Source organism: Cygnus atratus, chromosome 2 (genome assembly GCF_013377495.2).
Source record: "Cygnus atratus isolate AKBS03 ecotype Queensland, Australia chromosome 2, CAtr_DNAZoo_HiC_assembly, whole genome shotgun sequence".
Classification (NCBI taxonomy): Eukaryota; Metazoa; Chordata; class Aves; order Anseriformes; family Anatidae; genus Cygnus; species Cygnus atratus.
In genome coordinates, this window is record NC_066363.1 from 140,314,824 (window position 1) to 140,342,308 (window position 27,485).

General features: G+C 38.1%; 1 long non-coding RNA gene across 1 annotated transcript; it reads left to right on the forward strand.

Moving 5' to 3' along the window:
• The first annotated feature begins 245 nt into the window (after positions 1-245).
• Positions 246-24,559, forward strand: LOC118247960 (uncharacterized). Its single transcript, XR_004778633.2, has 4 exons — positions 246-385; positions 19,129-19,182; positions 22,132-22,253; positions 24,058-24,559. It is a non-coding gene; the product is annotated as an uncharacterized LOC118247960 (long non-coding RNA).
• The last annotated feature ends 2,926 nt before the right edge of the window (positions 24,560-27,485 follow it).

Below are 27,485 nucleotides of genomic sequence, written 5' to 3' on the forward strand. Positions count from 1 at the left end.
AAGGGGTTAACTGGCTTTCTTGTTAGAAGATGCAGTTTTGGAGCACTGCTGCACAGGCACTTTAATGTATAATTTTGTTTAGAATTCACTGTAAATGTGTAAGTAATCTTCAAAAAATTGATGCTGAATTTAATTTTGATTTGAAAATCTGTTTTCATGATGATATGAATATAGAGCTGCTTAGGTTCATATATTAGAGAACAAAATATTTTTTTTTTTTTTTTTTGTGGGGGCGGGGATAAGACGCAGAGTTCATGCGTACAGGAACAGACAGCTGGGTCCCCATGTGCACAGAGACAAGGAAGACCTTTCTTTGGTCAACCTACACCAAGTGTACAACAAAGAAGCATCCACAGGAGATGTGCAAATACATATAAACAGAACGGTGAGTAAATTATGTGAGTCAATGTTTCACGGGTTGCTGCAGGGGAAGAAAAGTAATAATTGATGTGTAAGTCCTATGTTATGTACATAGTCTTGCTGCACGGGTTCCCTCTGTTCATTGTGTTGTAAATAACTACACCAGCTTCATTAACACCAGGCAGGCTAAATAATGCGCCTGGCGAGGAATGCTTCACAGGTTACACATGCAAACAAATTCTTTTTCATCCTGCAAGGAGTTTAACCTCGTACGAAAAAGCGCGCCACACCAAACGCCTACTGCCCAACAGTAGTTTTGCACCCCCAGCAGAAGGCAGCAGCGGGGTGGGCACGGCCACGGGGCCCAAGAGATGCCCCACAGCGGCCCCACCGCGGCCCCACAGCGGCCCCATAGCGGCGGAGGGGCGCGGAGGCCCCGGCGGAGGCCGCCGAGCGCCGGCCGAAGAGCATCCTCTAGCGGCACCGGCCTCGACGCGCTCCGGCACCGGCCGCCGCTGCTGCTGGAGGTCCCCCTGCGGGAGGGAAGGGCTCGGGTCTGCTACAGCCACCGTCCTCAGGTTTAATGAAAGCGAGTGTTAAAATCTGCTGGTGACCGATTAGCCCTGATCGCCGTTTAAAATGTCTATTACTGCTCGCTGAGTTGTGCGGGTTTTACAATAAGCTGGAGGAAAATGGAAGCAATCTGAATGCCCGTTGACCAGCTGAGACTCTTCACAAAGAGAGTCGTCTAAATCAGGTCTAAAACCCTCACGACGCCAGTCCCAATTCGGCAGTCCATCCCTACTCAAGTAAGCCATGTCAGCGTGCTACTAACTTCGCTGTGATGGATAACAATTTTTGATACTCCAGTATTCCCCATCTAGATACACAGAGATGGATCCTGCTGGGGAAAGCTCACCACTGTTCAAGAAAAAACAGGGAGAAAGGGAAATACGAATTACAGGAATGAGACAACTTGCAGAAGAGCACAGCACAGACAATCAGCTGCCAATTTGCAACCAGAGTTTATCTTATGTCTCAGATTAGTGTCCGTTCACTAATGCCAAATAGGTACATCCATATTCATCAGTGAATGAACAGATAAACAATAGAATGTGTTCTGCCAGAAGTCAAAGAAGATATGAAACTATGCCTCCTCTTTCACACAGCTTGCATCTATTTGACCAAATTCAAAGTCTGTTCTCTTGGGTACATGTAGATCTCCAGATCCCATGTGTTAGCACTTTGCTTTCATCATCTACAATTTATTGAGCTAGTCAGTAAATATTATTTATACCTGTTGAAGCAACCCAAGCTGCAGGACTGGTTCTTCAGAAATACCTTGTGGAAGCAGATAACAGGAAGCAGGTAACAGAGCACACTCCACAGCATACCAACACCATCCATCTCAGTGACAATGCCTGGACTGGCCATTTCTGGGTTGAGGTGTGTTTTACAAACACACTATTTTGTTTGTCAGTAATCTCAGCAGTACTTAAGTTAGGGATGGAGTTGCATCATGCTGGGGATTTAATAGTTTTTCAATAAGCATGATTTTTGTCTGATTTGTGATCAGATCGAAATCCAAGTGTGAGTAGCATGCGAGACTAACACCAGAGTCACACAGACTACAGAATGTGAAAAGAAGCAGTAATATCCCAAAGTCTAACTGGGCTTCTTTAGCAGTCCCGTAGTAGACCCACACTGTCTGGAGTTAGAATCACACCACAACTAAAGTTCCATTCCTGCCAACAGTCCCCATTTGAGATGTCTCCTGAAGTGGTGTGAGGGATCCTCTATTTATCACTGTCTTGGAAAGTGACTTCAGTGCACCGTCCCAGGAGTGGTACAAAGCTTGCTGCCCTCCCTGTCCCTAAACATGGCAGTGAAAGCTTTTGTAACCTGGAAGAGTAGCCTGGGATAGGCCTTATTCAGTGACATGCCTTCTGTGTATTGACATCTGCTTTGCCCATCACAGGCTGGCTGACAGTAAACTTGTTTTAGTTCTTTTAGTTCTGCCAAGCCATTCCCGACACTCCTGTATTCAGTAGAGACTGAGGCATATATGTTGAGCACTGCTATGATAAACAAAACATGATTATTTGAATGGTTTTCCATTTCATTGCCAAATTTATTTCTACAGTTAAGGCCGAATATGCCAATCAGAACTCTGAAAATTCCTTAATACTTATAAAAAAAGTTCAAAGTTCGAGTTTCCTGAAGCCTAAGAGCTTCAGCCAAAGTTGAGCGGCAGTACTCTGGATACTTAATCTGCTTGAAGAATTATTCCCGAGATTTCTTCCTTATGGTGCCTTCCCCCCACCCTCCCTGGACTTATAAAGTTAATAACGAGTAGTTTTTAATAGCTTCAGCTCATGATTCTTGGTGTATTTATTAAACAACATAAAAGATCTGCTCATCATACAGCTTTGTTAGTGTCTCATAGCTCTAATCTTGACCTAGTTTGTGAATGTTTTATTTATCGATGGTGGGCTACACAAACAGCCTCATCTCAGAAGAATTCCAAACACGAGCTTGGTCAAACAGCATACTCCAGAGCAATCCCACCCCCTCTCTTCTTTCGTAAGGTACCCTCTTCCTCCTACCAGGTCTTTCAAATTTCGTTTTCTTTGATGGTGTTTCTGTCTTTCCTTTTTTCCAAACATTGCCAACAAAATATACTTACAATTAGTTTATCTTTCCTCCTACAAATGCTGACTACAGATCACACACACAAATCTTGCAGCATTATTGGGAGGTTTCCTTGATGGTATGACTTATTTCTCAGCTGAGATTGCAAATGCTTTGCAATCTATGGCTTTACATTTTTCTCTTCTTTCAAGAAAAATACTGTAGGAAAAGAGTCAATCCAGAGGATCAAGGAAGGAAGAGTGACAGAAACTCTGAGAGTAAGTTGAGCATGTAGTCACGAGCTTCATCAAGGGCCACACATAATGTAAAATTTTTACGCTGGGCTTCCCAGTGCGTTATGGCACTTCTAATTTACAGAAAAACAGAAGTATGAGACCCTTAATGTCACCATCTGACGAGGTTCTTTGTCCAAAAGTCCAAAAGAAAAAACCCAGCCAACAAAAATTCCACATAGAACCACAAAAAGGTTTTCCCCCATTTAGTTCTAAAACATAACATGAAGTTTCACATTTGCATCTCGAAAGAAACTGGTCATTTATATTCTCCACATCTTGCTGTACTTTTAGAAGAAGCCTGGGGAGGTAGGCTACCAGGAAAGTCTGAAACTGTTTGAGCAGAAGGTGTTTGCTTTCAAGACAACCATAATACTTTCCAGAATACCAGGGCAGTGCTGTACCGAACTGTCACTGCTAGAGGAAAATAACATCAAATGAAAGCAAATAGAGACTTCCACTGCAGGAGGTTATTTTAAGAATAAATGTAACATGCTTTAAATGAAGCAAATCGACTCAAGAAGGCTGTAAGAAGGAAAACATTCCTCCCCAGAGCCCGGCACAGGCCTCCTCCAGAGAGCCATGAAACCCCCTGGTCTCTCTGGGAAGGCTCAAGTCATCCCCCTGGGACCACGGTCAGGCTAACCCTTGTGGCATCCCAGAGCTGCTTCAGCTCTGAAAAACCTCTGGGAAGACATTTTGGCTGCTACAAATTCCTGCAAGGAAAGAGAGCCATAGCATGAAATGGGCAGAGCTTGGGTGCAAGGATGGAAAAAAGAAGAGAAAGACTCCAGCCTCTCTAACCTAACTTCTCTGACCATTTCTAACCAGCCACAGTTGTTTGGCTCCTGGCTCACTACATACCAAACAGGTCTCAGAACAGGTACCGCCTCCCTCTGCCCACAATGTATTTACAGACTGAATTTACTTTACTATTTTCTTGTCACGTGCCCAAAGTCCACCTTCTGCCCAGCTCTTGTCTCTACCTCTGCCAGCTGTTACTATCACAGCATCTCATCAGCATATACTTTCAATTCCCTGTGAGACTATTTAAAGTCTATAAAGAACATAAATTCACAATTTTCTCTAAATATATTAAAGATTTGACTACTTCTCAGCATACTAAAACTGGACTCGTATAAAGAGGCTTTGAAAAGGTCAAATTCTGTGAACATCCAGTTTCTAACTACATTATATTTGGCTGTGCTTATATTCTTTTTGTGTTCACTTTGTCAGGCTATGCTAACAAATGAGTTTGCTGATATTATTTATGGGATAGTAAATCTTATGTGCAACAACATAAAATTCATACTAATGAGCAGAAATCCATCACTGATCTGTATGTTCAGTCAAAACAAAAATAAATATCTCAGACTGCTAATACAAAATTCTTAATAAGTCCTGAAGATACACAATTTGAGGATTAAATTATTCATAACATTTCCACTGACATCAAATAATATGTGTATTTGACAAATCTGTAACGCATTTCTGGTTAATTTATAAATGGGAAAAGATGAAATTTGCCATATATGTGATTCTTACATTTTTTTCCCCCAAATAATAACTTCCTAATTTTAATCAATTTAGAACCTTGGAAGTTTCCTAATGAAGTACACTTCGATTAGTTTCAAGAAGATTGTATCGCTCTCCAAACTAGTTTACAGTGATATGATTTCACAGCCATCAGTGGAGCTAAACTGATTTATTCTTGATGAAGATCTAGCCCAAAACAAGGTACTGAAATCTAAGTGAGGGGCTGAGCAGAAAGGCCCCACAGCTGGAGGTGCCTGCAATGGTGTGCTGGTGGAGAAGTCATGCAGGGATTTCCACTGTAGCCTGGGGCATTTCTTCTCTGCACACCCAGTGAAAGAAGGGCTTGTGGGGAGTAATCCCAATTTGGCATGGTGGCACAGCAGAATTACTTGCACCCAGACTCTGGTCTGATTTTGAGTTGTTTGCTCTTGTTTCAGCGTAACCAAATGTGAGCACCTGAGGGTCACAGAACGGGAATCTGTATTTCTCTACCCCACATCCCTTCAAAAAACCCAGTGAGGTCTTGAACTTTGCACTGAGATATCACTACTGTAATATATCCAGCATGTGCTAACATGCAATTTCATCTTATCAGGCACCCTGTGAGGGAAGCTTTATTTTTATATAAACCTTTTCACAAAATCTTTGCAATCTCAGCCAATTAACAGAATTAGAAAGAGAGAGAAAAAAGTGAAGAACAGAAAAAAAAAAAGAGAGAGAAGTGAAGAAATGAAATTCAGGAGGAAAATAACAAAGGAAAAGGAGAAAATTAAAACCCATAAGTATGACTTCAAGCTGCTAATTAATATTGTGGTACTGTGGTCATCAATGAAAGTGTGTAACATTCAATGGAGATTGTCAGCTTTTGTGATTAAGGTATCCTAGAATATTGTTTGTCATTAGATGTCTGCCCTTGCTCTGCCCTTACATTGTTTTCTTTCTTGTCCTCACAGCCATGTTGCCATTCAGTTCCCTGTTTTTTGTTTGTTTGTTTGTTTATTTGTTTCACCAATGTCCTCTTCTGCCCCTTCCAGCAATGTTCCTGCATCTTTTGCCATCCCTATGGCTTGTGCAAGACTCACAGCTTGCCCACCCAGCTCTTCTTCCCCCAACAGCAAGAGGGGTCTGTATTCCCCCACCTGCAATCTAAATACACATGGTAAGGGGGGAGCAGGGAGGCACTGCCAGCAGTGGTGACTTGCTCCAAGTCACAGCACAGGTCAGTGGCAGTGGCAGAATTCAGTTCTCCTGCCCATCTGTATATATTTACTGGGGTAGTCCCCCAGTAAAGCAAATATTTAACTACTCATCATATTGCTAAGCCGTGATAGCTTTGGGCTTTTACTCTGGGTTATAAAAGTACCTCAAAGGGTTGAATCGATTCTGTTAAATGACATACCATAAGATGTCTTCTATGCCAACTGTCTCTTCTCCCCTTTCTCAGTCCCACACCTCTGCAAATGACTCACTGATTTCTTAAGTAAGGAAGAGGAAACAAATGAGAAGGGAAGAGTAACATCACTTCTTTAGATTCTGATTACTAATGCAGACCTTGGATTTGTCTGGCTTCTAGCAAAGTTAGTGAGTACTCCTGCTCTGCATCGATGTGGGGGAAAATCACATTGACTGCACAGATCAATGGGTCAGACACACAAAAGCCTTTTGCATGCAGGCTAAATAAAGATCTGTTAAAATGTGCCATATAATCCACATTCAGAGAGCTGAATCTCCAAGAAACACGCTAATATTTAAATCAGACCTACAGTGTGAATAAATCTCAGTATCATCTGCTGGATGTGACAGAAAAGATCTACTGGATTTCCTAGAAAAAAATGACAGTCTACTGTTTGGGAGTTGTCAGAGAATGAGGCTGTTTTCTGTATTGATTGATGCTATGAAATACTCACCCACAACCAACTCAAGGGTACTTCTTCCAAGAACACAAAGCTTGTGACTTTAGTGGAAATGAGAGATAAGGAGAAGATCCTCCAGGCAGCCTGGAAAGAGAGAAGCATTGAATTCCAAGGGCAAGTGATAACAATTTCTCCAGACTTCAGCCAAAAGATACAAGAAAGAAGGAATTGGTAGAACTTTAAAAAGCCTTTGTAGATTTTAAATCCAAGCCTGTCTTCTCTTCTGAAACTGGGAGTTCTACATGAAAATAAAGATTACCCCTTCTGGGATGCAGATTGAGGGAAACAGTTTCTAACAAATATTCACCCTCACTGTTGCCCTGGGCCATTCAGATGGATTAATTCCTTGTGTTTTGATGGCAGAGCCCAGGTAGTGAGTCCCAGCAATGTGCGCTGTGTGCAGAGGGATCCATGGGAGCTACAAGCAGTCCACAAAGTCTACTCCATCATGGGGACTGAGACAGATGGCACAGCTGCCAAGGCTGGTGGGGTTGAGCATCTGGTAAATGTGTTGATTTAAAGCAGTTCTCAAGCAGCGTCCGCTGCTGTGGCTGAGACGAGCACAGTTCAGAGCTGCTTCCCTGGCTGGAGCCCATGGGGGAGCTGGGGTGGTGTTACCAAAGCCCCTTCTTGGAAGCAAGTACCACATCCTTCGGAAGATGAAGAAAAGCAGCTTCCCTTCTGGGCAACCTGTCAGGAACTGCTGATATCAGGAAGGGAGTCAGAGCTGTGGAAGGTTACTGCTACCACTATTTCACAATGATATTTAGATTCCTCTAGGAAAGCTCTGGTCAGGCTTTTATTTTATTTCTTGGCTTTGTCAGTACTTCCTGTCTCTCTCCCTCTCTCTGCCTCGAATAAACAATGTCTGGTTTAAATATAACTATAGTTCAGCTTCTGACTATTCATAGCTGGAGATGAGCAAAGATTTCCCTGGGGTACAGACAGCACACAGGGAGAGTTTACCAGCCCAAAGCTGATACTACAGCTTCTGTGGCTAAACCTCAGCTAGTTTTAAATCATCACTGTGGCAGGCAGGGCAGGCTTGTTCTCTGTTTTTATTCAGAGTCTGAGACAGCTTTTTTCTTCTCCATTTGTCCATTCTTGCATTTGTACCAAGGGATAGCACGCCATTTCAGGGCCACTTAAATATATCCATAATGATAGAAAATCAACAGATGAAAGCTGGTTGGAGGGGTCTGATGGAAAGATTACAGGCTTGCAAAAAGTACTGCAGGTTTATAGTCTGCATAGACAGCCCCAGAAAAGGCTATGTACTATTAAATACTGTTGTCATGTTTAAGAAAGAGGTCTGAATGAGGCTATATTATCCCAAATACCATTCCCACAAATTCAATAGGAAGTGGCCACTCAAATCTAGAGATATTTTTAAAAATACACCTCACTTCTCTGGAGATATAATTATTTATTAGAAAGAAGGAATGTCAGTACAAAACCAATACCTCTTGTGGGTGTCAAGCCTACAATGCTGGAGAATGACTACCAGCAGTGCTCTCAGAAAAACCCTCCAAGTATGTCCCATGTGAAAGCCTAAGCTAGGCTTAGGCCTTGGTGGTTAAATACGAAGGGTACTGGAGGATCAATTTATAGCTGTAAAGCCTGACAGTATTTATAGCTGAAAGCTTCTCCTTCACCAACAAATCCCTGCAAAGTGGTCACTGTGCCAGCAGCAGTGAGATCACACTGCTTTTGCCAGCCATTTCTTGGATGAACACTTTTGCAAATGAGAGCTCTCTGATCAAAATGGCCAGTTTGCCTATGCCTCCTAGTCACACAGTCTTCTCCACTGTACAGGTTCCTTCATTTCTGTGACTTTTGGTTTACCTAAGGAATTAATGCTTGATATAATAGAGCCCTGGTTTACACCTTAAGAACTGAGGAAACTTTTGCACATTGATAAAATTTGACATGTTTTATCTGTGCCCTGCCATCAGAGTACTAATGGGAATCCAAATGTTTTTAGAACTTTTTAACTGCCACACAAACCGTCAAGAGAGATACACTATCTCTCAAATCAGAAAATAGCTTCTTTCCTGCTATCTTATCAAACAGCACCACATAGTTCTACAAAATGTATCCCGACTGAACTACTAATGGGGAGATGTTTACATACTAGACTGGAAGCTATGAGACCTGATTTGGGTAATCACAGGAAATGAGGGAGGCAAAGTGTGGTCGAGAAGGAATTCCAGAACTGATCTGAAGGGGAAAGAAATGTGGATATGAAGGCTCCTCTTAAAAGCATCAGGAACCTGGCTAACAAGGCTTTATGAATATGGGTGAGAAGATGTGTGTAAAATATCCATTTAAAAATATGGATGTAGTGACCAGAGAGAAAGTGATTATTTCACTGGTACATAGGACACTATGAGAAATTTATTAATATTCATTAATTTGACAGTTTGACATTTTTCCATCATTTATATCAAACAAAATATTTAACAGCATATGTAAGCGTAGACAAAGAAAAGATAAGGATTTGTAAATTAAAGGAAGCAAACACATGATATGCATTGGTATGTAATGCAGTGCTTTACACTGAGACAGATCAGTGGCAAAAGTAATCATATTTTGTTTAAAAATAAAAGATATTAGAAAGTTTTGGAGATAGTTGTACTTCTAACAATTCAAGAATATTGGCATATAGAATATAAATGTGCATGAAATTTATAATTTTCTGTTACTCTTTAAAAGGTGGAGTTGATTCTTACTTTGAGAAAGAAATAACAGTATTATTAATAGGAAAAAAACACTTCTCTGATCCTCAACCCTTGGTGTTTTAGTGATACCATCAGGAAGAAAGGCACTGCTCTACACTCTAAAGTGTATTGGCCATACTAGACTGATGGGCTTTTACCTCCTCTTGCCACCTTTTGTTCCCATGTCTTTCTCTCTTCAGCTGTCAGGTACTCATTTTCTCTCTCATCTTCCACACCCTGACCTGCTTGATTCCCACCTCCATCCTACCCGTGACTGCCAGCTGGTGCTGCCTACTTTTTGCTTTCCTCAGAAGTATTCTTTTTTCTTCTTTCTTCCTTCTTTCTCCTACCCTGTCCCCCAGACCTGGGAGATGTCCTCTCATGGCTCCTTAACCTCCATCCTTAAAACCCCTCTGCCTTGATGTCTACAAGACAAGCTGACACTGTTGAGGTGACTGGGTACCTTTGTCTATCACCTGCAATAATTGTCTCATTCCTTGTTCCTTCATGTCTGTCTACATCTGTCTGACTAAAAGCACATGGGGTTCACTGCTATGAATTCTCTTGTGTTCATAGAGATCCTGTCTGGCACAAGCCTTTGCCCAGAGCTGAGGGGCACTACCTCGTACTTTCACATGTTGCAGCTGAGGTATGTGGTCCTTCTGTGTAAGAAAGCCCACTCCTGATCTGCAAGTTTAAATATAGAAAAGACAGAACATTTTATCCTTCCCTTACACAATATCCACTTGGATTTAGGAGTCAGCTCAGAGAGTCTTGTTCACTCGCTGAGTTCAGCATGGCTGTAATGTGCTTAGTTACAGTCCTGCTCTTGAAAAATTGATTCTACTTTCAGAAATATTACCAATTCTAGTGGCATTCCTCACCATAAATATAAGGAATTTTGAAAAAAAAAAAAAAAAAAAGGAAATCATGGAAACAGGGTCAGCTTTATAAATGTGCTCAAGTGTTCTAGTTCACCTGAAGTGCAGGAGCACAAGCCCCAGGTATCTGCAGGCTCATTTCATCCAGACTACTCTAATCCAGGAATACCTCAAAGAAGAGATTTTCTTACAAATTTTTATATACTCATTGAATGTCTGTTAAAAAAAAAAAAGCCTCTCTCATCAGCTCAGACTTTTCTGGTTTGTTTTTATGCGCAATTAGTGTTCTTACAACTGCTCCTAGACCTATCCTGCCCTAGATTTTGGCCAGGCTATATCCAGAAGATACATCCAGAACTTCACACCTGAGAGAGTCTCCCAGTCATGTTTCCACAAGGCACCACGTGTCCTAAGACATCTGTCTCCAAATGAAGGGGTAACAACCCTGTGTGCCCCTTGACAGTTAAGCCTTTGAAGGTATCTACACCGCAGTCAGAAGGTGTGGGCAAGCACTTTTGGATCTAGCTGGGCTTGAGTAGCAGAGAGACAAGCATCCTCTTTCATATGCAGAGCTGAGTCTATGATGAGTTGAGTCCTTCCTACACTGCTACCTATAGGAAGCTGTCTGAGAGGTATTTGCTGTACACACAGTGGCACATGATGAAAGCTTTTTACAATATCTTCTTTTCTACCCAAACTATAGGAAGCATAGAGGTGTAGAACAGTAACAAGGGCAGAAGGAAGAAATCCCACCTCCAACTTCAAATTGTCTTTTAAAAGGGTTTTAGTGTGTATGATAAGTTTGGATTAAATATATATACACATATATTTAATTTGCCTGATTTTTTGTTAATGTGTTGCTGGCCATTGTAGGTTCTGGTGTGGGAGTATCCCATGACTATCACAGCCTTGTGTTAGGCTACTTACTTCCATGGGAGGGGAATGTGGCAGGCCCAAGTGGTACCGACAGACACCAGGAGCTTCTCAAACCCCAATACCTGCTGTCCTGAGCATGCCACACTTTTCTCTGACCTTGCCTTTTATGGCAAAAACTGACCAATCTGTGCATATGCAGTGACAACAACAACACAAAGCCATTAACTTTTAACACGAACATTTATCGTTAACAAGGAGCTCAGTTAGACATGCAAGCCACTCTTTCATGCCATATATTGTAGTTACTAATATAATATAAATACTAATATAAAATACATTGCTAAATGCAAATTCCTACTAAAGAGAAGATAGGAGAAAAATACGTGGCATATGTTAGTCATATCATTTAGTGTACTCTTTAAAGATGCTCATAAGCAGTGGAGGGAACAGCAGTACAATGACATTAATCCAATAGAGTAGAATAGAAAAGAATAGAAGCAAAGTGACAGGATAAGTGAGGAAAACAAAGCAGTGGCCATAAAAAGAAACCTGGACACTTCTATATTATGAAGTACCATGAAATGAAGAAACCTACAACCTCAGGGAAATATATGTGTGTATATATATATAAAATTATAATTTTAAAACACTATTTTTAAAAGGTTCGGTTAATCTTCATACGGACACTAGATGGGGATCTTGAGTCAGCCATGCAAAAGACTCCTTTATCCTGCTTTTTCTTTATTTTTAATCTGTTTTATCACGGACAGAGTACATGCAATGCAAGTTTACTCTTCGGGCATTTATATTTTTACTATTTTTTTTTGGAGGGGGGGCAGTAATCTAAAGTAAATAAATATTTACTTTTAAACCTGCAAGTTTAATTAAGGTTACACTGCATCTTACAAAAGAGAAGGGAATGCATCTGGAATTGCAGAACACATGCTCTTCTTCGTACTAATTATTTGTTTAATTCCAGTGGCACATTACAATTGTTTTCTCACTTTTCAGTGCAGGATGCGGTTTACACTGACAATTGTTTTACCACCGTGTAGCACAGATTATGACAAGGGAAAAGACGGCGGAGCCGTTCACTTGCGGCACTACTAATGACCCACGCATTGTTATTTCCATAAATGGGATCTTTGTGTGCTAACTAAACCTGAGCAATACAACTGTGAAAGCTGCTTTCTTTCAATCTTCCCCAAATCTCCATATGACTTGTACACATGATAATAAATTAATCTTTCTTGTTAACATGTTGTTGTTCATTTAATAAATACCTCTTTCTTTCATGCTATGGAAAGCTCAGGCGTAAAATGTGAATCATATTTTGAGCCATTGTCTTAAATAGTTCCTTTCTTGATAGATTCTTTCTTCTCCCTTCAGTAAACTGGGCTTTTGCAAGTTACATCCCGGATCAGCACATAATGCACTGACCTCAAGCCTTTGGACACTGTTACTGACTGGCCTTAACTGAAATGAGTTTGACTGTCTCAGCTCATTTCATAGGGACACAACAGTGCACACCACAGAACATGCAGTTTGGGCATTATTGCCAGTCTCTCCCAGATGCCCAGAAATGAATTAGTGAAGGGACTGAATTACTTCTCTCTGCATCTGCAGAGATGGGGTGTGTGCAAGGCGAGGTGGGATCAGTCCTTGGGCCATAGAAAGGAGGGACAGTAAAACAAACAAACAAACAAATCTGCAGTGGACCTGCTGTTCTCAGTTTCTTATGCCATTAATGTTGGAACAATCTGCACCAAAACATTCCTGTGGAGGAATAAGACATGCTGCAGTGAAACAAGTTAAACACCACATCAGTTATTTTAAAAGGATAAATTTTTAGAATGCATTATAAATAAGCAATTGTTTCCCAGTCTGGGGAATGATTTTATTTGATGGCACACAGTACTTCTTCTGCAGAGCAGATTGCACTGTCAGAGCAAAGGGAAAAAATAATATATTAAAGACATGAGATGCATGAAAAATGTCATCAAATACGTCTTTACTAGCCTTGAAATGGGGATGGTTTGCATAATTGATTAATCATAAGGGGACATTTTTGGTCACAGAAATTATCATTAGTAGAGCTCCAAAGTTAAATAATCTTTATACTAATAAAAAATGCCATTTTTTTTCTTCAGATCTTCCTAAGATCTCTTCTTTCTTTTAGGCTCTCTGACTTTTACAGGCCTTAATAATTGAATGGTATTTGACTGGAAGTGGGGGTGATGAAACCATTGCGAGCGGTCTGCACAGTTCTGCAGAAGCAGCAGCATGCTTGGGCCCAATCTTGCAAGCTTCGGCCCCGCAGCCAGCCACAGTGTTCCACCTGCCAGCACCCACGTCTTGGAGCTGGGTCTTTCTGTCTGAACTCCATGCAGTGGGAGCTGCCCACATTTCCTTCTTATAAAAAGAAAAATATAATCCTGGAAAGCGATATCTTTGTGCACCGTTTTTCCTTCCTATGTTAAAAGGCAACTCTCCTGATTGTTCCAAAATTATTCTGACAGATTATTTCACCTCCTTGTGAAAATGTGTGCGTGACACATGCTTTCTAAGACAGTTTGCTGTCCTTTAGGATGAATGTTGAGGCACCTAATTCAGAGATATAATAATAAGTATTTTTTTTTATTGCCAAGAATTTAATTAAGGGAAGCAGCTTTGGATACACAGCTCTCTGTCGAAAGGATTTTCTTTAGCCTGGTTTCTACCAGGCAGTTTTATATTGAATAAAACAGGGACTGCCTGAGGCAGGAATGGGTTAACCGAGGATTGCCATACCTGATTTCATTCATGAAAAATAAATGGAGTATGGGTCCTAACCTATTCCCTCACAATGAAGTGGCCATCTTCTCTAATTCTCATTTACTGTGAATCCTTCAGAAGGTACAAACAGTCAGAAATCACGTCCATGACAAAAGGAAGAATGCAGATATTTGGCATCAGGTGAAAGACTTTTCCATTTGGTATTTTGTTATGGCCATTTTAATGTGGTTTATTTAACCAAGAAATGACCCCTAAATTGAGACATATAGTACCTTCTTATCATAAATGTCCTTCTCAGGAGAACTCTCATCAAATGTTGCTATACATTGTGCAGACAGGAAAATGTGGTCAAAAGCTCATTTATTACTCCAATTTTTATAATGTGAAAATAGGGAAATATTTTTCTACCTTAGTAACATATTGTAATGGTTTCCAAACATAAGCATAAAAATGGGGTAAAATTAAACTCAGTCTATAAAACTCTCTGATTTGTATTTGTGTCTGTATTTATATAGAGAACATAAAACATGTAAACACAAGCTCACTATTCAGAGAAGCTTATATACTTACTGAACATAATTACACAGACTTGAATATTGATACATATGGGAAATGCACAGTGTAAATATATAAAGGACAATGCAACAGACATTTAAGAGCAAATTTCAATGCATTTGGGTACTATTTGTTGTACAAAATTAAGATTCCTTTCATGAATGATAGTGGTCATATTTATAGCAGTGTTTTGCATGTGAGGAACTGTTTTCTAAATCTGTAGTTGTAGTTAGCCAAATTCAAAACTGATTCTGAGGGTTTTGAAGCAAATCAGATTTTCCCCTCAGTTTCCTACCGGTTGTCATTAGTAGAGTGGAACCAGAGCAATGCAGAGATTTACATCTTTTCAGATTCCATGGGCAAATTTATATACTCCTTTGGTTTTAAAGAACATAAATAATGATTGCTGAAGGTTCTTAATACCATAACTAGTACGTAAAAAGCCCTTACTATTTTCCTCCAAATTTGCTTCTTTTCTACCTGTATTTTATTAGTTCAATTTCTCAACCTGACATATACATACATTTAATATCTTGATATGTATTTCAGTATCTTGTAGGTATGTAAAACAAGTGTATTAAAGTTGTGTGCATATTTTAAAAGATCGCTGCCATAAACAGGGTTTTGCAAGTTAGGGACAATTATTATTGTTATTATGTTTTCATGCGGTAATTATGGCTGTAATGAAGTTCATCTTATCCCTACGTTTTGGCACTCTCTTCTTCTGTATCATTGTACATTGACTATTCACAATTATCAAATACTAGTATGAACAGGAACATATTACAGTGCTCTAATATGCTCAACCAGTATTACATATTTTTATTTTGCATTTTGCATCTGAGGTTTTGTGGCAATCCTTCTTCCTCCACCTGCCAGTGTTTTCTAGTAACAATCCAAATGGCTCATTGAATGCTGTGATTTTTATCTTTTTTTTTTTTTTTTCCAGAGAAGTTGTTTGATGTATATATTCTTTTTCCCACGTCATCTCTTCCCTGTGAGCTCCAGTTCAAGAAAACTTCCCATCTTCTGTATTTAGGAAGGTTCTGAAAAGAATACTTTAATTTTGACAAGCTTAAGCGTTTATTCTGAACTTGGTGTGCATATTCTGAGGAAATTAATAATTATTCAATATTTACATGACAGCATATGTGCTGTCATGACATTTAACAGAATAAATATTTACAATGCAGTAGTCATCTTTGTCTAGCCCTGGAAAAAATGAGAGTTCAGCTGGTGTTAGTGGGAATACTTTCTCTTAAAAATATGAGCCTATCATCGTCTCAGCCCATGTAGAATACTAAAAATCCATTGGATAGCAATGACTTTCAATCACAAAAAACCAGTTGCCTTCAGACTAGTGACCTAGATAAGATGGGATCTGTATTCTATCATCAATCCCTAAACTACCTAGTTGCACATGGCACTTTATCACCTTTCATATCCCAGTGTGTTATAATATGCTGCTAGATCATATAGCACAGGATACTGCGTCCTAGCATGTTCTTCCTGTATTATTATGCTTTATATTTACTACGTCTTTAAAAAAAGAGATGTTGAGCCTACTGATCTTGTTGCAAACTATAAGAAAAAATAAAAATAAAATAAAAGGGAATTCTGAGACCGTGCAATTAAACCCCCAAGAGAACAAAATTTCCCTTCTGCACACATGGAGTTCCATCCAGACAGCCAGCACTGACTCCCATCTACCTCATCATGCACATTCATCTAATGTGTGCTAAATGTACATTGATTCAGTCAGCAGCTAATGTGGGTGCCTGAGTGAATTATCCAGGGAGGGAATATTTCTCTACCTGGCAACACTGGTGCTGTCCACAGCCTACCAGGTTAACCTATTCATAGAAAGCCCACACTATTTCTGGCACAATTCTGTTCAATATAGATACTTTTCATGGAAAATCTGTTTCCAGTATTGTGCACATGCCACTATCCCCTCCCTTGTCATAGTTGAATGCTGACATAAATCTTTTTCTAATAAAATGAACTATTCAAATTATTTCTTTACTGAATGATGTCTGAAACAGATGTATTTTAATCTGCTGGGCATAGAAAATGAAATTTACATGTCAGTGAGGTCTTTCTGGTTAATAAATGTTTTAAAAGAGAGAAAGCAGGAAGCTAAATGTATGTAAAACTGCACTGCTTTGCATAGTGTGTTTTTAGCAGAAAATACAATATTCTAATACTAAATTATGTCTTATTTATGAGACAAAAAGTATACGTATTTTGTGATAACAAATATCATCCCTGTAGGGGTATCGTATAAAACACTGGAAAGAATTCTGATTTCACCATCAATACTTCCCTTGTGCTACTCCCAGTAATTTCTTTTTCTTTTTTTCTTTTTCTTTTTCTTTTTCTTTTTCTTTTTCTTTTTCTTTTTCTTTTTCTTTTTCTTTTTCTTTTTCTTTTTCTTTTTCTTTTTCTTTTTCTTTTTCTTTTTCTTTTTCTTTTTCTTTTTCTTTTTCTTTTTCTTTTTCTTTTTTCTTTTTCTTTTTCTTTTTCTTTTTCTTTTTCTTTTTCTTTCTTTTTCTTTTTCTTTTTCTTTTTCTTTTTCTTTCTTTTTCTTTTTCTTTTTCTTTTTCTTTTTCTTTTTCTTTTTCTTTTTCTTTTTCTTTTTCTTTCTTTTTCTTTTTCTTTTTCTTTTTCTTTTTCTTTTTCTTTTTCTTTTTCTTTTTCTTTTCTTTTTCTTTTTCTTTTTCTTTCTTTTTCTCTATTTCTTTTTCTTTTTCTTTTTCTCTATTTCTTTTTCTTTTTCTTTTTCTTTTTCTTTTTCTTTTTCTTTTTCTTTTTCCTTTTTCTTTTTCTTTTTCTTTTTCTTTTTCTTTTTCTTTTTCTTTTTCTTTTTCTTTCTTTTTCTCTATTTCTTTTTCTTTTTCTTTTTCTCTATTTCTTTTTCTTTTTCTTTTTCTTTTTCTTTTTCTTTTTCTTTTTCTTTTTCTTTTTCTTTTTCTTTTTCTTTTTCTTTTTCTTTTTTCTTTTCTTTTTCTTTTCTTTTCTTTTCCTTTTCCTTTTCCTTTTCCTTTTCCTTTTCCTTTTCCTTTTCCTTTTCCTTTTCCTTTTCCTTTTCCTTTTCCTTTTCCTTTTTCTTTTTCTTTCTTCTTTTTCTTTCTTTTTCTTTTCCTTCCTTCCTTCCTTCCTTCCTTCCTTCCTTCCTTCCTTCCTTCCTTTCTTTCTTTTCCTTCCTTCTTCCTTTCTTTCTTTCTTTCTTTCTTTCTTTCTTTCTTTCTTTCTTTCTTTCTATGTGGGGGACAACATCTGCACAAATTTTTATTATTATTATTATGTGTGTGTGTTATTTTGAACTCATTATGTTTTCCTATTATTTCAGCTGTTTACATAGCACCAATTTCAGTACATTACTGTAGCTTTCTCTTATTATGAGAGAGCCGGTTCCAAAGCTCACTGAAAACAGTGGAGGGACCCCATTAGCTGAAGTTGACTTGTGGCAGGGGATCAAGGTTAAGACAACAAAGGGTTGGTGTCAGTGGCCCCTGGAGATTCAAATGGACTTCTACATAACCAAGAACACTTCTAGATGGATATGTAGTTGAAATGCTAAGATCCATCACAATAATGTTACTTATTTTGCAGTGTTATTGGGGGGTGGGGGAGGCAGAAAAAACAAAGAAAAAAACACACACACACACACAAAAAGAACTTTAAAACCTTATTTACTTTACTAAACTGTTGCCAAATTTGATAAAGGTGCAACAGCAGAGTTTGCCTAAACTGCTTGTATGGAAAGGCTACAAACAGACCTGCAAAAGGAAGGCTGCCTCACTCGGCTGTGCCATGCATTTTTCCTTGACCAAATCCTTCTCCAGGACTCTTCTTACCTCCCTCCTTCCCTTCCTCCCTCCCTGTATACCTCCCTCCCTCCCTCCCTTCCTTCCTCTCTGTCTCCCTCCCTCCCTCCTTTGCCCCCCAGCTCTCTGTGCTCAGCACCCAAAGGACTCATCCCTCTCATCCCTGGGAAATAAAGCAGTAGCTCCAGTGCCCTGAATTGGACCTCAGACATGACGATGTTGTGAGAGACTCTCTTTTCACCCCAGTCAACGGCTGGAAAGTGCAGGAATTCTGTTCTGAACACGCTTCCTCACAGCTAAAAAACGGGGCTTACACAGCATAGTAAAAATCATTCCAGAGGTGTCTCAATGAAGAGCTCAGTTGTTATCTTATCCTGATTAAAAAGTGCTTGGGTCTGTATAAGTTTTCAGCTAGAGAAACTCAGAAATGATGTCCAGATTCATTCTTTAACAATTAGCAACTCTGAGCTTCAGAACGACAGATTACCGCATTTTGGCATTATCACCAATAGACAGGGAGTTGTGAAATTGTAAGACATTATTGTATTGTTGGTAGCCTGAGTAAATCTAAATCTTTTCAAGCTTTGCTTCAGTGGGTTAATTCCAGAACCTGAATTACAAGTGCAATTTGAATTACATTGCAAAGACTGAACTTACCTCACTTTAGCAAAGACTTTTTTCTTAAGACTTATGAATTCCAGTTATTTTGAAATCCTGAAAATGTTGAAATCTTTTGATACGTTTCTTATTATTTCCAGGAAAGACGGGTAAAGGTTTTCACTGACTTTCGCTGACAGAACCTCTTTATTTAGGTAAGTGTTTCTTTGACTCTACCTTTGTTTCGTGGTATCTCAGCTGCTGTTGCAGGTTGTGTACATCCACAGTTACACCAAATATCTGCACAGGGGCTTTTTATTCTCCCAGTCCTAAACCTGAGATATTGTAATAACAGAAGGAAAAAAAACCTTGCCAGAATCTGAAAATAATAAGAAGGATTTAAACCAAATAAATGTTCTCTGTACATTTAGGAAAATTGAAGAGGCCTGTAAAACCAAGGATGATTTCAGTTTGACTCTACATATTTTGTCTGGGAATTTTAAAATACTCATCTGACTCTAGCTAATTAAGTCTCAAAGCTTGATGCTGAGCTATATGAGGCAGGGCAGGGGACATCACCCATTTTTTAAGGGAATGAAGTGAGACGTGATTACATGATCTGCTTGGTACAAAAGATTATTAAATATTGGATTTGTGAATAAAGATACATATTCCAGTTACAGTTTAACAAGAAGAATTGATTTTTTTTAACCACATAACAACAGCAATGACAATAAAGAAAAAAATATTCTGCAATGAAGTGTCATATATATTTTTTATCAGTAGCTTGAGTTGTTGAAAGAAAGCTGTATCTGACAAGAATACAATTTTACTTACAGTAAAAGGGCTATGATTGAGCTATACCAGCTGAAAACTATAGTTTTTCAGGTTATTGAGGTGTTTATTATACATTCTCCCCAATAAGAATACTGATTAAGTAATTGTTGCAGAAGTCAGGAAAGTACAGGATAATATTAGCAGTTCAAAAACTCAACACTGTTTTTTTTTTTTTTTTTTTTTTTAAGAGAAACAACTAAATGGAGCTGTGACACTGCAGTTGTTTGCAGTAATCAAGGACTTTCAATAGATAAGTCCTTATTCAGTTTCTCAGAACTGTACAGAAGCAGACTGAAAATTGGGTACCTACTGTTCAGGTTTTTAGCTTAGTTTCTGAGTGGTTCGGTTTTCTCTTGCACAGCATAGGAATACTGCACTGTGATACATAATTCTGCTTCTTTGTGTTTCTCATATTAATAAAACAAAAAAGAACTGGAGGCAAAGAAAATCAGTTCCTAGAAATGTTTAGTTTTCCACATATACCAGTTGCAATTTTCTCCTCCCTAAGTGTATTTGTGTTTCTCTTAATCCATTCTTAAGAAACTGAAGTGATGGGGCTTCCTATATATCCTTTCAGAGAGCATTGTAAAATATAATACACACCACTACTCAGTATTTTTCATGACATCCTAGTTGTTTTTTTTTTTTTTTTTCTAATGTGAATTCTATTTGTAAGATCCCCTCATTCTGCTGGAAAAATATATGCTATTAATATTTCTTACCAGTTATGCTATCCTTCCAAAATTATTCTTACTGACACATATAATTCCAGTGATTTTAAAACAATTTTATACTAGGGAACTGTGTCTGCAAAATAATTTTTTGTTGAAAAAAATTTTTGTACCATATTCTGTCTGGAGATTAATTCAAGATTTGGCTCAAGCTAAATTATGGTTGCAAATGCCTTATGTGAATTTGCAGGTTGTGTACCCCTGTGGTATCAGGTCTGTTTTTCTGTGCTGCTCCCTTTAGGTTCTTACAGTTCTCTTAAAATAAATTCCTGAGCATTTTGGGTTATAGTACAAATGGGGATAGTAACAGAGGAAAGCAAGATTAAAATTTACTAAAATTTGGTTTATGTTGCTCAGAATTCATATCGTTTCAATATCTATAACTCTGTATGCACTATGTTCCTTATTTATTTGCAAATTCACTTACTCCCCTGCTCACTTCTTGTTAAATTACATGCCTTAAATCTCTCAGGGTACTGCAGTGCAGCCACTGATGTACTGCAAGAAATGCCTTATGCAGATTCTGAAGAACATATTGGAATCAGTTCATAATTACAAGATTTTAAACACATAATATTAGATCTCCCTCTGATTACATATAAGCTATCTTCTGTAACAATTTGAATCTGTGAAGCCGGAAGGGGAAGACTGCATGTTCACTGACTCCAGTGGGATTTAGATTTTCAAAAACCTAATATGTCCCAAATGTGAAAGGGGGAAGGCTTTGCCCAGGACTGGTGACTGGTGTTGCTGACAACCACATTAGATCATAACATCCCAGAGCTGGGGAATATCCATCACACATGACACTCTTACTGAGTAAAAGAAGAGGGAAATGGAGGGCCATTCTGGGATTCAGGGTTTACACTACCATGCAGATACTAAATGTCCATAAAATACATCCCGGAGACAATCCTGGCAATCTGTTTTGATGCTTCCCCCAACACAAGCAAGGTTTTCTTCAGAGATTGTTTCGGAACCTGTTTTTCTCATTAAGATTTTAAATCTGTGGCTTCTTACTCTGATCTCACTGGTTGATGTTAATTCTTATTTTAACCTTCTTTCTGTTTTTTTTTTTTTTCCTTTTATTCTCAAATCAAGACATCCAACACTGCTGCATCTGAGTAAACAAGCAACTATTTCCCAGTAGAAGGTACAGATAGTCTGCTTTTCCCCAGGCAGAGAGGGAGGAAACATTGAAAACAGACTGAGTTAAATACCACTGCCAACACCTGAACACAACCATCATTCATGTATTTACTTCATTGCATCCTGGATTTTTGAAGTTTGATTTACGAGTAAGATTATGAGAGAACAAGTTCCTCGAACTGCCCGAACCACCCTTTCTTTGGTTAGCACCTCTCAACACAGCAGTAGGTGGATGGGTGTGGAAAAGAGAAAGGAACTTTCCCCCAGTTGGGTGGGGTTTGACTGTTGAGCTTTGTGTTTGAATGGGATTTCATGGCAGGTCATATGTGAGGCATGTTCTGCTGTAGTCCAGGCAAAAGAAAAACAGTGAAGCCAAATGGAATATCATCAGCTCTGTATTTGCCAATTTGCCCTATTGTCTCAATTAACTTTGCTGTTTTCTTGCAGAAGCACAGAAAAAAAGGTTTAAGGCTGTCAGGGTTGTACTCCAGAGGCAGCTCCAGCAAAACCCCTGCAGAGGAAGAGCAAATGTTCGCAACCCACCAGGATCTTCTCCAGCATACAAAAAGGTTAAAGTCTTATTTATTTATTTATTTTTTTAAGCTCGTCAGGTTCTACAGTCAAATAAACAGTAACTGACAGTCTCTGGAATCGAAGATCGAAGGTCACCAAGACCTGGAGTTATTAGTAGGGAAACCAAACATTGTCCCATTGCCCTAGGGAGATTTTCAGTCACTGAAACTGATGCCCTTCAGATGCCATGTCAAGGTCTGAAGCCTGACTGATTGGTGTCTAAAAATTAAGAGCAGATGCTGCTAGACACTATTTGCTATCTATCATCTCTTCAATAATCTTGCCCAGAAATGGGAGTTTTAGCAATCAGACAATAGTTGGCAAGAAAATTAATGTCAGGAGAGGATTTATTGAGTAAGGACCCAATAAACACATGCTTGAATGCTTCTGGCAGTCTGCCTTTCCTTAACGAAAAAATACCAATAGTAAGTATATCCCCCTAATTTTCACCGTGGGAAACATACTTTTCATCTGCGGAGTGCTTAAGAAATTTTCCTTAGAGTACTTAGGACCTCCAATTGAAACTAGAGCAAAAGTGAATTAATTGAATAATCTGGTATATTTATGCCTTTTTGGTAGTTTTATAGTGACAAAAGCATACCTCAAATCCAAATGTAATGACAGCTTTATGCAGCAAGATATAGTCCAGACTAAACCTGTTGGAGATACTCTTAGTTAATCACATAGAATAACATCCATAATAGTTCCATGAGTTTTTAAGACTGTTTGCTACTTGCAATGGTAGAGTGTTCAAGTCCAGTCAGGACTGGATTTTCATTGAAAGAACACTACCCAAATGCCGTGATCTATGCTCTACAAACTTGCCATTCATTCTAAGACCAATGTAATATGTAATCATAGAATGGCTTGGGTTGGAAAGGACCTTAAAAACCATATAATTCCAACCCCTCTGCCATGGACAGGGACACCTCCCGCTAAATCAGATAATGATGAGAAAGAGATTTTTCTTCAAATTCATCATCAAAACTGTGACATCTTATTTATGTGGGAGAACCAGATGTAGTATTTTCTATTCCATGTTCTGAGGACATTTATTTGAACCTAATATAACCTACTAAATATAGCCATAGATCATCATTTTGGAGAAGAAAATTCAAATTTCTTAAGTCTGCTTTCAAGTACCTTAAGTCCTACAGGTTTGCTAAGACATACTTTTAAGTCTGCAGTCCTAATTTATCCTGCTATTTAGGTGAGAATCAAACATAACATTTGGATACAGAGCAAAACGAGAACTTTAAAACAAGATGTATTTGAGCTATGTTTTTTCCCACATCAACATACAAAACACTCACAGTCTCCCTCCTACTGAGTTTTAAAGGAGTGAGAAGGGTGGGGGGAAACAGCTAAAAATTAGCTGAAAAAAAGAGCACCTGTGAGTTAATTATTTGAAAGACTTTATCTCTGTGTCAAGTTCTATACTTTCTTTGTTTCAACATCAGCAACTCTTTCTATTTCCTTTCTTCTGCTACTCTACATTAGGTATCCAAGCTTTGTCTCTCTCACTTAAGTGAAATTGTATTTCTGAGTATGTCAATAAAGCATGTCTTCTCCAGGTAAAGATTTTTTTGTCAGAATATCTATATTGGAACTCAAAGACAAAGACCCCATTACTTTCCTTTCTATTCTGAATTCTGAAATGGTGTTACCATTTCTCAGTTTCAAAAAATGCACATACCTGTGCATCTTGACCTCATAATTAAGAAGTCTAATTATTAGTCCTAGTCTTTACAGTGACCCGTCTGGCATTCACCAAGAAGTAATGGCTTTTCTTGATGTTAGATGGCCTTGCCTTTTCCTGATGTGGACCAAAAGAAATAAAAATGGATCCATCCTGCATTGCTGTGGGTATGGTGGGAGTATCAAGGAAAAGACTTGCCTGTATAGTTACAAGAAACAGTCCAAAGGAAGAGACATTAAACAACAGAGCTGGAATCAAGCGAACACATCACAAAACAAAATAGCAGATTTCATCAATACAGGAGAAAAGTATCCTCTTGGAAGAAGAAGAAAATATATATTTTGTTCAAGTAGTAAGCTACTTGTATTTTCTCCTAAAGTACCTCTTCAATAGTTCAAGGCTGCAATCACTGCTTTATAGAATTCATTTGAAACAAAGATATTAAATATGTGTTTTTGTTTGTTTGTTTTTTGTGTAATACATGACTTTTTTAAAGTCTTCTGGGTCACTTCAAGAACAATGGTTCTTCAACAGATAAGGACAACTTGAATTGCTCTCCTTTTCACTTGTTAAACAATTGTGTAACTTTGTAGATTTCATGGTTGTTCTTTTTTTATTTATGCCAGTGTAAGGGTTTCATCCAAAGAGTACTGTATCACTGAAGAAATTTTGATTAACTTACACAGGCTTAAGATAAGGGTGTAAATAAAAGAGGAACTCTGAATCATTGTGCTTCAGTACTTCTATTACAATTACAGCCTTGATCATGCTGCTTCTGACATAGCACATAAAAAGAACACATCCTCCAAACATTCAGTCATATAAAAACAATCAACAGTAAGAGTATTTTAAAAATTATATCAGTTCACAGATATTCCAGATCCATGTATTCATTCATTCATTAAATTAGTTTCATTTAATTCATATAGGTGGGGATGAGGACTTTCCTTGGTTTTGTTCTGACAAAACTTTGTTCTGTTTTTGTTTTGACTACTGAAACACTGGAGAGTATTGGCTGACATTTCAAGCAAAATACCAAACATAGGATCATCTTGGTGTTGTATCCTGCCAAAATACATTTGGATTTCAGAGGAGATATTTACTTTTACAAGACACACAGGGAATTAGAAGCATTTTCTACTTATAGAAAGTGAATACAGCTGAAGATGTTCACGTTGTCAATTTATCTTATAAATCAATCATATAAGTCAATCTTATCACGTTGTCAATTTATCTCATGCAATATATATTGCAGTACATCGTAAATTATGCTCTTCTGGGAGGAAAGTAGGAAGGGGCCTCTTTTAATCTTAGAAACTAGCATACTCACAAAACCTTTCCAATTAGACCCACTAGAGGAGCTGAGTCTACACATCAGTAATAAAAAGTAGATTTCTAATGATAATCAAAGGTAATGGTGAAGGAAGAATTTTGTAAAATACCTTAAGTATGCAGCTTCCGTAAATTAAATGTTAAACAGCCTAAATCCTCTCTGGGCCGGGGAAAAGGAAAAAAAGTTCATATTTTTATTTTTCCTGTTGACAGTTATGCCATGTATGTATATATGAATATGCTCTATTTTTCTAAATATGCTTTTGTAACACGTGCTATAATATTTAATTTTATAGTTTAAGTGAGTAAGAAAGTTTTGTTTCTGTTTTTAAGCATGTATAAATTATGACTATGTTTGCTAATATATATAACCAGTCTCTCCGACTGCAGGAAGCCTGGGAACCAGGCAACACTCAGCTGAGGAATGGGTGCCTATCTCAGAAGGCTCTTCCATTAGCTTGGTCTATGCTGCACCAGCTCTCTTCAATGGCAGTCAACGTAGACTGGAGCTTTGTTGTGTAGTCTTCCAAGAGAATGTATTTTTGTTTCATAACATTTTTATGTATAAAGCCAGCCAATGAAAGCATAGCACAATTCCTTATTTCATTCAGCAATGGAAGGGTACACTGTTTTGAGTTTGGCCAGTTCTGACAACTAGTATTTAGCCCCAGAGAACTGCCATTGGTATTCTGGGGATAGCAGTATTTTTGGATTCCTAGGTAGAAATCAGAAGAAAACTTTTATTATAACATTAGCTACAGAATTTGACAATAGGTGAGCTTGTATTCAGGTTCTCTGAAGTTGCTAAATGAAAACACAAGGATCTTCTGCAATGATACATGAAGAGTGGCCACTGTTATGGCACATTTGTGTTGCTGTGCAAATGTCTTGCAAGTTTTGAAGCCTTGCACTTCAGTTTTGTTAGACTGTTGGAAGAAATCACATTTAACTGGCATTTTTACATCTACATTAATTCTTTTAAAACACTGAAGTGAGTGTTCTACAGCTATGTAAAGAAACGCATTATCAAAGCATTAAGATATGATTAAACTGACATTTTCTTAAGAAAACGAAAGGAGCAGGAAAAAGCCATTCTAAAAGGACTGAGTGCTACATACTCCAGATATTATCTTCAGTGCTTACTCAGGGATCTTTAAAGAAGCTTATTACCAAGTACCCTAAGAAGACAAGTGTGGATGTGTACAGATCAGAGGAATGCAAGTTAATGCACCTGCCAGATTTTACTATCGTACAAAGCATGTCAATCAGCACTCAGACCTTGCATTTAAAATGTGTTCCCTCAGATTTTTTTCAGTGCTGTATCTCACATAACTAGAATTTCCTAGTCGGTAGCCATCCAGTGTTGCAAATGTCATAAATTATGCTACTATGTATGAATATACATCACTGAAATTAAGGTGAATATTCCTTCGTTAGCCTCAATAATGGCTTATATAAACAGCAGTAGATATAATTGCTGTGAGTACATACATTTAAGAAATCTTTGTCATATTCTCCGTATGACAAAAAAAAAAGTCTTGTAAAAAATAAATGGGTTCTAAATAAGTTTTCTGTAAGAAAGAGAAATTAGTAAACTTAATGAGTTGAACAGATTGAGCTGTTTATAACACATGAAAGTAAAGCTATTTGAACCTATTTGATGCACAGTTACTTGATAGCTACCTCAAATTCATATCCCACAGCACTGCTTGCAATGCATTGATTTCAGCCTGGTCTTTATTAGGAAAAATACTATCAGAAAGCTCCCTTGAGAGGTGAGAGGTCCACCAGCTGGAAATGCCTGTAGCAGATGAGTGCATGATGTACCATATCGTCCCAGGATGGCTGCAGGCTGCCAGGACGCTGCAGCCATGGAGAAGACATACAGAAGAGAACATTGTAGAGATAAAAAGCCATTGCACGCTACAGTAATAAGGTCTTGCTTGTTGCCCTGTAAAAAAATCTGGCATTGCTTTAAAAAAAAAATAATCCAAACTGGAAAAAAAAGTGTAAAAAGGGCGACCTTTTTACAGGTGTGGGGAAAAGAAATTGTTTTAGAAGAGCAAAAGCTCTACCTACAATATTTAGAAGAGATATGACTAATGTCTGTAAATGGGGTCAGAGAGGGGAGTCATATAATCTAAAGGCTGCTGATTGCAAAAGAACAAGCAGTCACAGGAGAGCATATGGATGAAAA